The sequence below is a fragment of the Gallus gallus genome, chromosome 6, assembly GCF_016699485.2.
Source record: "Gallus gallus isolate bGalGal1 chromosome 6, bGalGal1.mat.broiler.GRCg7b, whole genome shotgun sequence".
NCBI lineage: Eukaryota > Metazoa > Chordata > Aves > Galliformes > Phasianidae > Gallus > Gallus gallus.
The window spans coordinates 6,047,650-6,062,393 of NC_052537.1; the positions used below are offsets into that span (position 1 = coordinate 6,047,650).

General features: G+C 41.1%; 1 long non-coding RNA gene across 1 annotated transcript in view; it reads left to right on the plus strand.

The window, feature by feature from the left end:
- LOC101748176 overlaps positions 1-14,744 on the plus strand; it is a 51,306-nt gene that overhangs the window by 14,978 nt on the left and 21,584 nt on the right. The window contains exon 2 of the long non-coding RNA XR_005860666.1: positions 12,161-12,302. This is a non-coding gene — a long non-coding RNA (uncharacterized LOC101748176). The remainder of the gene's footprint in view (positions 1-12,160; positions 12,303-14,744) is intronic.

Consider the following 14,744-nt stretch of genomic DNA (forward strand, 5'->3'; position numbering starts at 1 on the left):
ATTAAGATGCTATTTGACAATTATGATTTGTATATCTCATTGCTTCCTTTGCATACCTGTAGCAGAAAAGCTATCATTACAACAAAGCATAATTTGAAACTTTTCCATATTCATGACATTATATGAGGCTGGAAAACAAATGCCATCTCAGCAGAGCGCAATTAGTGATCACATGGAGTGACTGATCTTTAATTGGTTTTAAATTAGAGTCTTCTCTTTTTCACTCCCCTGCAGAGTACCACAGAAGCTTCAGGTAAAAAAGAAAGTGTCACATTTTCTAAGAAGCCCTAAGAACGCCATTTCTGGCATTAGCTTAAAGGGATTTAGGGCCCAATTATTTTTCACCAGGATGAAGACTTTGTATAAGATCATTGCCAATTAAAAAAAGGTCTCTGGTACTTCATGAACTCTGACACACTGCTTTTGGTCCTAACAAAGAAAAGTCATTTTTTTTTTTTCCATTGGCATCTTGAAAACACTTCTCTTTACTAACCCTCAGTCCAATAATACTTTAAGTCCTTCGTAACTATACCTCCATGCAGTTAACTGTGCAGTTAAAAATACTGTCACCTTTTCAGTTTAAATCTACCTTTCTGTAGGATGAGCAGGTGTGAAAGTTTGCTCCTGGCATACAAATAACACTGACGATGTGCTACAGACTTCTTAACCGGTTCTAAAGAGACCAAAAAAATGTAATCTACTTTCAGTATTTTTCTTATAATGAGAAAACAATCTGTTTTTTGTGTGCAATTATTTAACTGCTTTTTAATGTGCATTATTCATCAGAAATATGATTCAGCAACCCAATTCTCCTTGATTTCTGGTGTGCTCAGATCTAAATTCTTCTGTGAAGGACTCCTCATTTAGGAGAAGGGGACAAAGTAGAATGAATTTTGAACTTCAAATCTTCCTTAAAGTCAGACTGCCATTTAAGTTCTACCATACTGTCTTCAATACAGAGCATAGCGAAGCAGAAGAGAATCGGTGGTGGCAACGGAGTTTGACGAGGTAGCTTGAGCTGCAGCAACCTATAAGTGATGGCTGGGTTCAAGACTTGGAGGAAGAGCTGGAGAGTGAGTAGTTGAATTTATGACCTTGGATTTCAGGAGAACAGATATGACATAAATTCCAGTAGGTCTGGCTAAGCAGACAGCTTTGTTATGAACTAAAACTCAGTAAGAGAGCACACAGAAATGCAAACAGCAACAGGCAGTGGAGTTTAAAAGTAATTTTACAAGAACGCTGGTAGCTAGAGGGAGTTGAAGGGAACAATTTATCTGTATGTGGATGAGGAAGACCAGCTTGCTGTGGGCAGTGCAGAAAGAGTTTTGGTGCTTCAGGGCTGCTGTTACCCAGAAACTGTGTAGAACGGAAAGCCATGTTCCCTGGGGAAAAAAAACAGTGCAATTTTTCCTGTCGTAAAGTAGCTGAAAAGTTGCACTTGAGAGTGTAGTATAACACTTTCTAAGCCAGAAGCTCTGAAAGAGGAATTATAACCAGGCTCTGGTATTAACGCATTAAGAATAACATGACCACCTTGACTGGCACAAGTGGCTCATCAAATACCAGTTTGTTCTCAACTGTTTGAATATTCCCAAGATTGCTTTTAACCATCTATTTTGAAAGAGTCATGAGGAAAAAAATCCATCTGATAAGGGTGTTCTTGAAAATGTTGGTACCGTGTTGTGAAAGCTTTAGATCGAGTCTAAGTTCTTAATCTTGATACTTTTTCCAGCCCCTTCTAGCAATTTCCTTCTGTGCACAGGGAGAGCTAATCATCCTGGAGGCATGAATATATTCAGAAATACCTTAACCATTCCCCCATGTGCTTTATGCCTCCAGTCTAAAATGCTTCTTTTCAGCTCTGTGAAAGATTCCTATAGCAGACTTCGATTTTTTTTTTTTTAATTTTCTTTTTTTGTGTGTGCAGAGGTTTATGCAATTAACTGCTGGTACAGCCAGGACTTTTATCCCTAAATGATGATGTAAGTTGGTCTAAGACTGGATCCCTTCCCTGTTGTTCTGCTAAATGAGCATTAATCTAGCTGTCTCTTGGGAATGAAGCCTGCATAAAAGTAGACAGCTGGGAGAAGTGGCAGTGACAGTGATCCAAATGTAATGCAGCAAACAAGGACCTGCCTGTTGAAGTATCTGAACCACACATACAAACGCAAGTTATCGGTGGTAGATACAATTAGGAGATTAGAACTGAGGTGCCCCGATTTCCTTTATATGAGATTTTCTGTCTACAGTGTTTCATGCTTGGGTTTAATGCAGAACTGTTTAGGAGAATGCTCTGGTTGGTCCTGATGCTCTATCTGGACAGTCCAAGAATCCTGCTGTGAGGTATTAGTACTCTTAGTTATTTTTTTTATGTGAAGAGATGATACAGAAAGTAATGAAATTTAATTTCTCCATAATTTATTGCTGTTGTTCTTCACAAATGCTGACGCGCGGATTGCTTCATTAACAAGTAATGCATTTTATTGTTCACAATCACTAGAAAAACTAAGTTATTTCATGCCCTGATATAAAGCATGGCTGTGTTTTTCCCGTTTCAGGAAGATGGCATTTACTTGGCTTATTACACAACTTTCTGTTTTGGTTATTATGCAAAATGTTAATTGTTTTCTTAGTTCAAGTTTAACTAAACAGGACATCACTTACACTGGGAACACTAGAGAGTATTTTGGTTATGCTGAAAAGATTCTGTGCATGTAAGCAAGTCATTATGTGCAATACCAACTGAACATTCTAAAGCATTCACCATTTTAGAGTCAACACTGTTACCAAAGACCATAGCAGTATCTACAGTGTTGAAGCATTTTGTCTTCAGAGCAGGAAACTGCCTGTTGTAATTACGCAGCCATTGGTAGGTGATGCTTTTTAAGGATGGCTAATTGTGGCTTTTGAAGTCCTTGTCACTCAATCAGTCGGTTGATTCTTGTGGAAGGAGAAACTTGGCACGGCTACCAAGTGCGTGGCTGTGCTTCATGGTGCAGGTTGCAGAGAACAAGAATTTCCTGGCTGAACTTTCTGTGGAAGCTGAAATTAAGGCCAACCAGCTCCCGTAGTCCACAACAGTATATCTCCTTGAGAACCCATGAAATAGGAGATAATTGGAGCTCTGCAGAAAATGTGTTAATTGAACCAGTAGTCCCGTGACTGGAGAGGGACAGCAGGAACTGGGAGTTGAGGACTTAAAATTAGGGAAGCTGCACCTGGTTTTGCAGCAATTATATGTGCTTAGGTTATAGTCAACCTATTCATCGTTGTGCAAAGAAGACAGTGCCAAACATGAATGTTTCTTTCCTGTGGATTCTGTGTAAACCTTATTTTGATATAGCTCCGCAATAAGTTAGCATATTTTATCTAAAGCTGCAGCATAAGCATAGAGGAAAAAAGATGCGTCTTAACTTGTAACCCAAACACAGTACATCTCTATGAGGATAGCTGTCTGTACGTGTACATTGTTACCTACAGACTGGAGGAAGGTGTGCCTGTGTTTGGTGCATGCTGAGAGATTCATGGTTTGGTTTTTTGAGTACATATTTGGTTTTTAAAATCCTATCACAACTAAGGAGGTTTTTATTCTTGACTATTGGCTCAGGTTGATATTTCCTTGGCATATTTAGCAGATGCTTTGGAGTTTCTTTGTGTTATAGCTTCGTCAAGTCGTTAGAGACTTAGGAAGGGCCATACTTGAGGACCCATGATGTAAATGGAAATGTGTTGGTAAAGCTGGCCCAGCAGCCGTTATTTCTGGGAAGCTTTCACTTTGGGCTTCTAAATCTAACAGCCCTAATTTGAGTCAGATTGATTAGCCACTCATGTTTAACCAATGCTTCGTATTGTTAATGATCAGAGCTAATCACAGGAGGCTAAGGAAGGAAAACACACCTCATCTATTATTCTGGTTGCTGTTGTGATGGACAGCTGTCATAGGAATGAGCATGCTTCCCGTTGCAAATGAATCAAACAAACCCCATACTTTGCATTTTCTCCCCCACTTAGAGCATGTTGTGGAGCTTTCAGCAGAAGAGCACTCTTTGGAAGTCAAATAGAGGTGGAGCGATGGCACAAAAAAAAGGCATAGCAGGCTATGGTTTCAGACAGAGAAAAAACCTACAAGGAATAGGGAAGAGAGATTTATTCTGCCACTTGATGTCAGTACGTGATCACTCTTAAAATTACGCAGCATTTTTTTGCCTTGCCTGAGAGACTTCGGGGCAAAGGCAATTAGGCCATCTTCCCGTGTGTTCCTTGCTGTCAAAGTGTTATTGATGGTGCCAGTTGACAGAAGAAGTAGGTCAGTACCAATGAGGACAATTCCCAAATTTCCTTGAGAGTGATACGTGCTTTCCCATGCAGAGGAGACTGCTCTAGAGTAACAGAATAATGGTTTTCTAGACTTCATATGTTTTTGGACAATTTACAGACAGGTGCTCTTTTACTTTGCAAGGCACTTTTTAAGTGCATTCGTGATGTAATTGACAGAAACGGTCTTTTTGAGGCCTTTTCTCCTTTGCCTGCACTGAATGGTTGTGGAAGTGTCTAGAATTTCCACTTTGGTCAAATTGGACTCCACTTACTGCCTTCTGCTTTCCTTCAGAGCAATTGCAATCTAGAAACAGTGAGCAGATCAGGGATTTTGTTCTGGATTGATACCAGCAGAGGAGGCAGCTGTATCAAATATCTCGTGCCTGACCCCCTGGTATCCATGGGCAGATTTCCCTCTTGGCTTCCTAGGAGAGTTGACCTTCACTGCTTGGCCTATGAGTGCTCTCAATTCTCACTTTCTTTGTTGATCTGAGCAGTTTCTTTGATAACATAGTCTATTAGAAAGTGAAATTGAGATCTAAATAGGAATCTGTTTAATTATAAATAGTTTAATTTTTCGTAAACTGAGCAGGCTGCTCTGGAGTATCATTAAGTATTTGTTTGTGTCTGGAGGATGACTTGGAATTTCCTTAGTCTATAAGCTCACAAATGTTTATTTCCATGTGAAAATAATGAGATAGTGTTCAAATAATTAGTACATTTGGCTTAGCATAGGCATTTAATAGTCTTTTAAATCTTTAAGCCATTTGCATTAATTGTAATACATCACTCATTTAAATTAGACGTAGCTTTAAATAGAAAACAGTGCAACTCCAGGGGTTTTGAGAGCTGCTGGATGGGAAAAGCCACCCATGCTGATGAAACTGAACTGCATTTCACAGTCAGCAGTAGAAATGTGCCAGTGGTTATCCTGTAACTTCTAAAGGCATCTTGTACAACGCAACAAAGAGATGATTTAAAAGACTGAAAAATTCCCAGCCCTGAAAATGCACCTGGTTATCTGGGATGTTTATTATTAACCTTCTATATGTGTAACTAAGTATCTTCTAGTAGACTCAACTCAAGTACAAATATGATTAGGTTATAATTGGTCCAATCAAGAACTTTGGAGTGCAACTTGAAATATATTTGAATGATATAGACGTTGCAGAATAGAACTGGTTCAGAAAAGGTATTTTAGCACTGGACCTATTTCCATTCTCACACACACACAAAGAAAGAAACAACCCACAAATGGCAAATAAATGAAAATGCCCTGGGATGGAAATCTGGTTGAAGAGTAAAAATGGCATCTTGGAGATGCCAGTGGTGGGTGACTTGCACAGAGGCAGCCATCAATCTCTGTCTGAGCATCTGTAACCCTGGAGGAGGCAGTTGGAGATATGTTACCGAAGTGACTGCAACGCACTGCAAAATGCTGCATGACACCCAGCCAAGGTCTACATGGGGTTTTGGGCTGTCCCAAAAGGACTGTGAAGGTTTATTTCTCATCCCTGGCAGCGCTGCTTCCTTTCTCCCTGCCTCTGTTATGTGAAATACCCCTTTGATACACAAAAGCGCGAAACATTAGGTAGTCACGATGCGTTTTTGTGTTGCATAGCTATATGCTTTCTGGTTCTTAATTTAATGGGTATTATGGGATATTCACTGGAAGACAACAGCACTCTGGGATTTCAAGTCAAGCTAAATTATTAGTAGCTTAGTATCTCATTATTCCTTTCTTTTGTGAGTCAGCACCATTTTCAGAGCACCATCTGGCACCATGCAGTCAGCATCCCCACGTTACAGTCATTAATAACAGTTTGCCGATGCAGATGTATTGGCAATCATCTAGCCTCAGGTGATGTGAGAACAGGGCCCCAGCAGCCGTGGCAGAGGAGAGGTATCCTCCAAGCAGATCCTCCTGCAGAAGCTGCCTCTGCTGGAGCTTTGTTTGGTAGCGTTGCTGCAACTTGGCATCCCGGCCTTGACTGTCAGAAAGGTGCTGTACACTGGGATACCAGAGTTTCAGGATATTAAATGCCTTTTTCCAAGACAGCAGGACCTGTTGTGCTGGGGAGATGCTGGCTTTGGTGATATCTGAAGCTTGCGTTCCTATGATGGCCTATAATGCGTTACCCATGTGGCGGCTCCTATGATTGTCCCCCCAGTTCTGTAACCTTGTGGACTATTTTATTTCAATGTAGCTTTAAATAGTGTTGTGAGAACATTGCTCTTACTCCTTGGCTTTGCTTTCTCCAGAGTCTTGGCATCTTAGGAGCTGCTGATAAGGTGTTACTGGGCGCCAGCTTTCTTCCTGGAGGGCAGATGGAGTGATCTTTGTGGTTTTTTTTATCCATGTTTTGATGTAATCCACGACCCTTGTTTGGTTTTGACACCTGATGTAGGCAGTTCCCGTGTGCCCTGCTTGTGCTGTGTTGCGTTCCAGCTGCTGTATGGGGGAAGGATCTCCATTAGGAGCAGTGCCCACTAAATGTGGCAGAGTGCTTCCAGCCCATAGTCTTCTTTTTTGCACATGGTCTTTTGACCTCTTCTGGGTCTCTGAAGCCTAATACCTGCCCAGAGGGGTGTCCCTGCTACTGCTTCTTTCCCAGACCTCAGTTCTCATGGGTGGGCAGGGGAAAAGGAATTAGATGCAAACAGCAAGAGAAAAACTAGACTTGATTTTGAACTGAGCTTGTGCTTTTAGTTGCACCATGAAGGTATCATAAGAACCGTTTTGTGGTTTTGCAGTGGAAGCAGCAGAGTGCTTCACAGTGTTTGCTTCTGAGGATAGGTATGTGTCTAACAAGCAGTCTCTGGTAGCTTATTATCACAGTGAGAATCCTTTTGACTTAACAGAAGTGAGGTAATAACAGCAGAAATCTCACAAAAGACGTGCTCTTTTAAGTGAACTAAGCTATCAAACTTGAAACCCGACTGTAAAGTTTCCAATTCGGATATACACCTGGTACACTGTACCTTGGTAATCTGTTTTGTGCTTAATGTGCCTTGTTTTACTGCTTAGCATTAGAGTTACAGCTGTTAATATTAACAAAGAAGTTGCAGTGTTGAAATTTGCAAGGTGTTTGGTGAGCCGGACTTCACAAAACCAATTGAATGGCACTTTGTGTCTTAAGCAACAATTCAACAACTAAAGTAACATTCAAATATTGTTGCTACTCCATGCAGTCGATGAGCAAACTGTGTATTCTTACCTGGACTGATCTGGACTGATTTTTAATAAATTAGTTTTTTTGGTAGGTGTTAAGGAGGGAAGCTGCTTTTGCCCTTTAACATGTAACTTTGCACATACTTATTTGATGTGGAGAGCTTTGTGTGCTACAGATTTCACGTGTAGGGCTGTATCAGAGAAAGTAGCTATTAGGGTTTGTGGTTGTTCCTCAGGCTTATAGTTTATATATATAAGACAGCATGAGAAAAGTCATTTTACTGAATATATGTCTCTAGAGATCTATCATACCATCATCAGCCTTCATTGGAAAACAATTACAAGGCTTCAAAAATGATTAACATGCAAGACTTATTTCTTTGTGGCTTCACTTATGAGAATGACAGAAATTCTAATGCCTGATCTTTCCCTGGTGTATTCTTTATGATTCAGTAAAAGCAGGAGTGGGAGAGGTAGATCATACAAGGTACAAATCAAGCAGGGAGAAGTATTTGCATAAGTGAAAAAATATGCAAGTAGCTCATTTTATTGAGCATTACCACTGTCTTGCAAATCTTGGGCCTTCTGCTAGGAATCTGTGCTCTGCTCTGTCTTCTCCTGGGTATCTTCCTCTTTAATCTTCTAGAAGGGATTTTTGACAGCTTGTCCTGCGCTGGAATGAACAGTAAACCTTCTAAGTGTGGCTAGAGCTAAGGTTGCCTTCAGTCATCACTGCAATCTCCTATGGAACTATCCATTTTTTTTTTCTGCAGATGACATTTTCTTCTTGCTCTTTGTGTCGGGTCCTCCTGATGCAGATTTATATTGCTTTTGTGATACAGCATAATTAGCCGAGGGACGCAAATGAATTACTGGGAAAAAATGATCAGGCCTTTTGTTTTCTGACAGCCTTGGCACCTATATCATGCAAGCTTTGTCTGAACTAACTGCTCCTGGAAAAGATCTATGTCGTTATCTTTAGTCACCTGTTGACACTCCTCTGCGGTTTAAATACTACATCTAATTACAGAAAGAAGGTAACAATAACAACAGTGAATGTAGTTGTCTCTTGTCAAATGTAGGTAGCCTGAAACTAGCTATTGGGAGGTCTATACCTTCTTCTGGAAGCTGGTCGGGACTCTATGAACTGCAACTGTCAAAGCCTCTAACACAACAAGGTGAGGCTGGATCAGACCCTGGGCAACCAGATCTAGCTATGGTGTCCCTGTGCGTTGCAGGGAGTTGGACAAGATGGCCTTCAGAGGTCCTTTCCGACTCTAAGGATTCTGTCATTTTTTGGAGGCAGGCTCAGTCCTGGAGACTGCTTTGTGCTAGGAGGCAGTATGTTGCAGTTGGCAACTGCCCTGCTGTTCCAAAACTGGCCTTCATTTCCAGATTAGTTTTGTAGAACTGTCCTGCATGATGCATCCTTATGGAAGCTGGACCTGTTGCCGATTTCTGGTAGACAAAAGATGATGTGATTGTGCCACCACAAACCTTTTCTTTGATAAAGCAAATATATTGATCTCCTCACCTGTAAAACGTAAGGGATGTTTTCCAGCCTTTCACTCATCTGTGGGCTTTGGCAGCTTGCAGAGGTCCAGTGCCTTAGAGATGAGATTCTTCCTATTGAGTTTGGAGAAAAATGGCCTGCCCTATTGCTTTGGGGTTTGTCAAGTGCTTGTGATGCGCACTCTTGTGCACAGAACCATTCTTTTTCCTTGTGTGTTTCAGGCTGTTCTGGCAAACTGTGAAGTGTTAGATTTTTAATGATTGCCAGGCTTGACTTAAATCAATATGAGGGAGATGGAAATGTATTTCAGGATGTTTCTTTGTTGGTCAATAAAACGCGCCATCAAGAAATGCTGAAATCAGCTTTGAGGAAGAAAAATGCAACAGTAGCAGATGCAATTACAGTGACTTGGTGCTCTAAATCACCTCCTGTCTTCAGGGGTAAAATGAAAGTTAAAGTAACTTTCATCTTCTGTTTGTATTTCCCAAAAAACTGGGGTTCAGATTTGAGACAAAAGGGATAATAGGAGAAGAGGCTCAGAGCTGTTGTGACCTTTTTGCTGGTGAGGGACATCAGATGTGTTGTGATTAAAATTGCTGACATTTCATTGTTAATTAAATGAAAGCACGTGTGTGTCCTAGATGTGGCCTCGTTCTTGAGGGGTTTGTCCCACTCACTTGAAGTGGTGCTGCATGTTTTTATCTTTGCTATGGGTGGAAAAAGTGGTAGAGTTGCCTGAAAAGTATGCCTTGTGCTTTTGGGTGAGGGGAACAGGAGGTGAGGCTGCCGATGGCAGTCAGCAGGGCTGCTTTCTTGTGATCAAAAAAAGGATGGTGTATCTGCTGTAGAAATGGAGAGCATTAAGAAAGGGTTTAGAGAAGATAAAGGAGGACGTGCCCAGTTTCGATAAAGAAACTGTCATCAGCTGAAACACTGCGGAAAAATTGAGTATTCAGCTCTTTGGCTGAACTCAGAATGTTACAAATCAATGTGAAGAAGTTGTCGTACAGTATTAGATTGACCATAATACTTCTGCTTTCTACACATCCCTCTGTTCTCCTGCTGTATGTCTTTGTTTCTGTTGAGCTCTCAATTTTCCTGCCCCTTTCCACACTTGTTCAAAGCCTCATGGTACAACTGTGCAGCTGTGATGCATTCTAGAAGCACGGCTGTGACTTAAGGGGAGCTGCTTGAATCAAGTGAGAATTGCAGAAATAGGAATCTGTTCCTTTTGCTGTAGAAAACAAAAGGAAGATAATAGGTCAAATGTCAGAGACAACCATCTTCCAGAATTATTTACTGAAGTGCTCATTGTGGAAGAATAAATTTCCAGTGTATTCAGAAACCCATCGGACACGGTTTTGCTGTCTCTTTGGGGTGGTCAGCACGTGGGATGTGTTGAGCTGCTCTCATTTCAGGTATCCAGGTATCTGATACGTACATGGCCATGAACCCACCACCATCTGTGAGGAGCTGCCTGAATTGAGAAAGACAGATGTGAAGAATGAGTAATATAATCCCTGATGTTTTTCATTTTCAGTACCAACATTGCTTTGATGGTAGGTTTGAAACAGGACGCCACTCAGACCAGTTCTTCAAGGAAGGGCCATTTGCAGGCTGTGGAGGACAGGCACATGTCCTGAAGCCTGGCCAGACACCACACGTGCTTACCTAGCCTTGATGGACATCTGCAGAAACTTTGTTCCATTTTCTGGAAGGTTTTGGAATTTTAAATGTTATTTTTTTTTAATGCGGTGCTCTCACAACGTGACACTTCTGTGGCATATAGCCACTTAATATAGATGTTGACATTGCCAGACGTGTGTATTTGCAGAAATTCACATTTGTAAGATACATACTGTTGAGAAGAATGGACATTAGGTCTGCATTAAACCCTTAACGTAAAACAGATTGAGCTGAACTCTCTTCGGTTATTAGTAAAAGTTTAGGAAATGTGAATGGTGAATGTTGAGTGTGTAAGTACGGGCACTGATCAGCTATAGGGACTAGGCAGAGAGCAATACATACATAGCTTTGAATTATAAAGATAAACGTGGCAGTGTATCTAAGGTTTGCATTGCCTGCAGTTCTTAAGCACAGGTGAAAAGTCTCTGAAAATGCTGACTTAGTTCTAAATTTTTGATTACAAATATGCTATGGTGATTTTTTTGACTTAGGAAAGCTTATGTGCCATATAGAAGGAAGATGCAGAAACACTAATACACATACAAGCTTACAGTAATTTCTGAGAAAAGGCTCAGAGGTGATGGACCAGTGTGTGTGAATTACTTCAAAGGTGTTAAATGGGTGCTCCTTATGTGGTTGAGGCTGTTGGACGGAAGAGAAAGAAAGCTGAAGTTGATAGAACAGACTGTAAGAACATTTGGGAAGGTGTGGTTTTGCACAGAGTACTGACTGTGATCTCCGAGCAGTTGTTGCAAAAAGCACTATGAAGTATGGGATGATGTAAAGCAAGAAAAATAAGAGGCTTGATCACTTAATGCTTCAGTGTGTGTGATAATAGGAGGGTACCGATCCCATTACAGAGGTGTATGATAGCAGCTGATTCTAAACACATGGCTTGTGCTGAATGCTATTACAAGCCCCTTCTGTTCCTGAAGGTATTCCTCAGTCTGCTGAGGATAGATGAGTCTTGTCTTACACTCTGAAGCTGGCTCGACCTGATCTGCAGTGAATTCAATGAATTGATGTCTGTAAAAATGATGCCTGTCCCCAGGCATATAAAAGCATTCTTTGACAATTATAACGTTCCTTTTGAACACAACTGCAGAGTACCAAAGCAAAGAACGAGCCTTCAATTCTACCAGAAAATATAGCATTTTAATGCATTAAGTAGTGAAATAAAATTTGCTTTATGTTAATATAATGGCTGATATATATCTAGAAGGCATATGCACTGGCTTATACTGTAAGTATTTATTACACCTGGGATGAGAGTTACTGAGGAGGCTGTATAAATGATCGAGAGGAAGCCTTAAACAAATGTGGGATGTTGTTATACTCTTTACACAGTTAAAGTAGGTCCAAAAATGTCATGACTGTCTTTCTTCTCTGCCTTCCTTAGCTTTAATTTTTCTAAAGAAGTAGCCAAGAAGAGTGTTCATTGCAGCAAATCTCATTTTTCTTCTGCACAGGTATTGACTTGATGCAATCTACTAATCACTGGAAGGCATCTCTTCTAACTGGAGAAAGCATTATATGAAAATGGTGAACTGGAGCTACGTGGAGTGATCTGGAGGGAGCTGTTTTCTCTGGCTGGCCAGGGCAGCAGAGCTGGTAAGATGAGTTATTTGATGGCTGGAATGAGACGCTAAACCAAAACAACTCGTGTTTTGGAGCACAACATATTGGACGGTTAAAAGCTGATGCAGATTCTCAGGATCTAATGGTGTTAAATGAAGTACTGCTTAGTTCTACTGTACGAAAGCAGTGAATCATAAAGCTGTAAACAAAAGCATTGAGCAGTGATTTAAATGATTATTCAGTGCTATTAAGAGCCATCTTCCTCACTAGGTGATGAGGAGATGCGCAGAGAGCGTAAGCCTGTTACCTGGCAAGGACATTTGTACTTGTAGTGCCAGTACTGTCACAAGGTTGTGCCCATACCTAATTTTTTTGCATGGCAAGTGACTCATCACACTATAATTCCCAGACAGGTGTCTGGTTATACTCTCCAATATTTCTGTAATGACTGCAAAGGCTGATCAAGCTTCTTACAAGTATTACTCATTTATCACGTAGCCTAGCCACTATAATTCTCTTGGGTCTGGACTCCCTTCTTCTCCTTTGCATTGTGTGCTACGCTTGAAGATGTGTGGAAACCTTAAAGAAATGAAAACAAAAATCACTCGAGTGCTTTCCTATTCTAGCTCTTGAAAGTGGATCTTTTCAAGGACCGTTACTTGGGATTGTGAGATCGCTCTGCTGTTTGACTCACCTTGTTCCTTTCCACTCTTGCCTCTTTTGCATTTCTTTGTCTGAATATATAAGCAACAAGGTTGTTGACACTCCTCTGGGCTGACAGTGAAGCTCTTAATTAAAGAATACGGAGTTGATCTCTTCTGAGTTACTGTTCAGGTCCTCACCAGCAAGCTGCTGAGGATAAGCATTGAATCCCAGAGCCAATTGTTACTTCTGTATTTAATGCTTATTGTCAAGCAGTAGAAGCTGTTGATGTTTTAAGTGGTGTTATTTTTCAAGCGGGGGAGACTCTTGCCTGTGCAAATACTTCTTAAGAACTAGCTACTGAACAGTGCTGGGCAGTTAGTGCTCAGTACTGAAATAAGTAGTAGTAGTTGTACAGATTTGTAATACTCAAGTAGTGTAACTGAAAAAGACTTACACCTTACAAGTATAACATCACTATCTAAAGAGGCTAATGTAATATGTGGCCACCCTCCTTACAGCTTCAAGTGCTAGTTTTTGCTGGCATAGTGTGTTCTATGTAGTGCTCTCATTCAACATTTGCACAGGGAATAGGAGAAAGGTTTGTTGAATGAAAATGATCAATTTAAAGGTCCTCAAGACAAATTTATAAAAAGCTCAAAATAACATAGTGTCAAAATGCCTTGAAGCTGCTGTTCTTGAGTACTGGTGGGCTATGCTCAGATATTGATGGCGCTCGAGCCTTGTCGTCATTGGCAATGATACAAACAGCCAGGCAGCAAGGGAAGTTCCCATATATGCCAGTCTCTCAGTGTGACTTAGAGATCTGGTGCAAACATCTGGATGCTGGCATACTGCTTCAGCCCTTGATCTTTTGGCAGCGCTCAGCATGTATTTGAATTCTCTGCACCGTAAGCATGAACGTGGAAGTGACTTGTAGAAGAGAGCAAGGGGAAAATGGCATGGGATGCTCCACTCCTAAGTAGCAAAGCTTCCCCCCCCCCCCCCCCCCCCCCCCCCCTCCCTTTCCTCTTCTGGTTTCAGCTGGACTAAACTGCAGCAGGCAGCAAATTCCAGGTAAAACACGTTATCTGAAGTTCACAGGTGCAATCCAGCTTTAGCTGTTACTATTGGATTCTCTCTGAAAAAGGAAGCTCCTTCCCAGGTAGTCCTGCTAAGTGTTATAATATAATTGTAATAATTTAAGGAGCTGCCAGGTGGCACACTAGGGTATTTTACTGAGTTTTCTTAGATATGGGTTTGCCTATTGGTTCACAAACGTTATTTGTCATAAAATGAAAGATTTTTAGATGAAGCAAAAAATCAGAGAAAAGGCTTTGTCTGGATGATGAGTAAAATATTGCCCAGAGTATGTAAAAGCATTTTAATAGAGGTGGACTGAGAGAGGAGTGATAGCAGGAGCACTGCGTACAGCGTAGGCAGATGATCTTTGCACGTACTATCTCTATGGGCAGCATAGGGGCAGGCTTACTGATAAGCTCCAGGTGCCTTTCCATGCTGGGGAGATTCAAAAGTGCAATAAATCCAATTTAGCTGCATAGTTGAGCAAGGTTTACAATTGCTTTGTGTCACGAAAGAGGAGCAAAGCAAGCAGACTTCATGCATGAATGTGGCCCGTAAATGTCAAAGAAACGAAGGGCGTGGGATAACAGTGCATCCCTCAAATTCATTTTGCCATGCTCACATGCATCTGAGCTTCAAGCATTTGCGAGCATAGCTTTATGTCCAAAAGGATGGATAAGTACACAACTGCCCACACTGGATGCGCAGATAACATTTGTACCAGAGCGCTCGTGTTGTGGGCATTCTCCA